Source organism: Lygodium microphyllum, chromosome 1, assembly GCF_053477565.2.
Source record: "Lygodium microphyllum isolate KBCC chromosome 1, Lygodium_microphyllum_v1.1.10, whole genome shotgun sequence".
NCBI lineage: Eukaryota > Viridiplantae > Streptophyta > Polypodiopsida > Schizaeales > Lygodiaceae > Lygodium > Lygodium microphyllum.
In genome coordinates this window covers 51004818-51006144 of record NC_141135.1, presented here as the reverse complement: position 1 = coordinate 51006144, position 1327 = coordinate 51004818, and positions in this window count along the sequence as shown.

Here is a 1327-nt window from a genome sequence, read left to right as displayed (position 1 = left end):
ATCATCATGAATGATGAGGGGAGGAGGGTGATGGCTCGCATGAGAGAGTTGTGCCAACAAGTTTTTTGGCACAACGTGCTGGATCATTGGAAGAACATACTGGAGGGGAGCAAGGACTACATAGTAGCATCCTTGCATGAGGAGTTTCCAGTGCCAGCCGTAGTAGATAAATTCTCTACGGGTTGGATGATGGATTGCATGCGTGCATACATGTCACATAGACGATCCGACGCACGCAAGGCAATCAAGAGTGGGGCTGCAAAGCCTGAGTGGTTAGATGCAGACAACTGGCGCCGATTGAGGGAGGAGGCTACAGATTCGCCAGGACGTTGGAGTCAGCAGCACGAGGCGACGAGGGCACGACTTGAGGCCGGGGTGGTCCATCATCTTGGGAGTGGCGGCCACATGACATATTTGGAGGACTTTGTAAGTTTCTCTTTTGTTTTGCTTGTTTTTCTTTTTGAAATATTCTTTGTATTGACAATCATGTTTCTAACAGTTAGCATTTTGTTTTCTTTGCAGCACTCCATTACAAATCGCGATCTGCAAGGCCTTGAGACTTGATATCCAGAGAGGCACGGTCTCAATGCATTGATCGACCGATTGTATAGACATGGCGGCCCTGTAAGTCACTCATCTTTCTTGTCCGTAGTTACCATGAGATATTTGAATGCATTATTGTATGGTGGATTGATGTGTTGTTTCTTTTTCTGCAGAATACGTTCGATGCTCCTTTGCGGCGGGATGAGCTTTCGGGGACGAGGATTTGTAGCTCGCCCTTGGATCCTTGGAGCTCACACACCTTTATTTTTTAGTCGCCTGATCTATGTAGACATTTTCTATGTATTAGTGACATCCTGTCATGATTGTACCAATCGCTTTTTATGTGATCATGTATTTATTTCATGTATCTGTTTTATGATTTCAGTATACATTCTTTTTGTTTGCAAGCACTTTGTATATAGTAGTACAGAAACTATTTTGTATGGCTCTCATACAGCACACAGTGCTATATGTGGCAGGGCAGCTTGCTGCCCTGCCACAATTTTTTTTTCCCTGTTACCGTCGCTATTTGCGTCGCAAATTTACTGCTCGCGTCGCTATTGGCGTCGTTATGTGCGTTGCAAATTTACTGGTTGCATCGCTATTGGCGTCGCTATATGCATCGCAAATGCGACGCATATAGCGACGCCAATAGCAACGTTTCTATGGTGTCGTCAATAATGACGCTTTTTGCGACGAACGGGGGCAAATTTTGTTGTTTGTATTTTCATCGCTTTAAACATCGGTATAAGGTCTATATCTTGTAGTGTGTATTACTTAAATT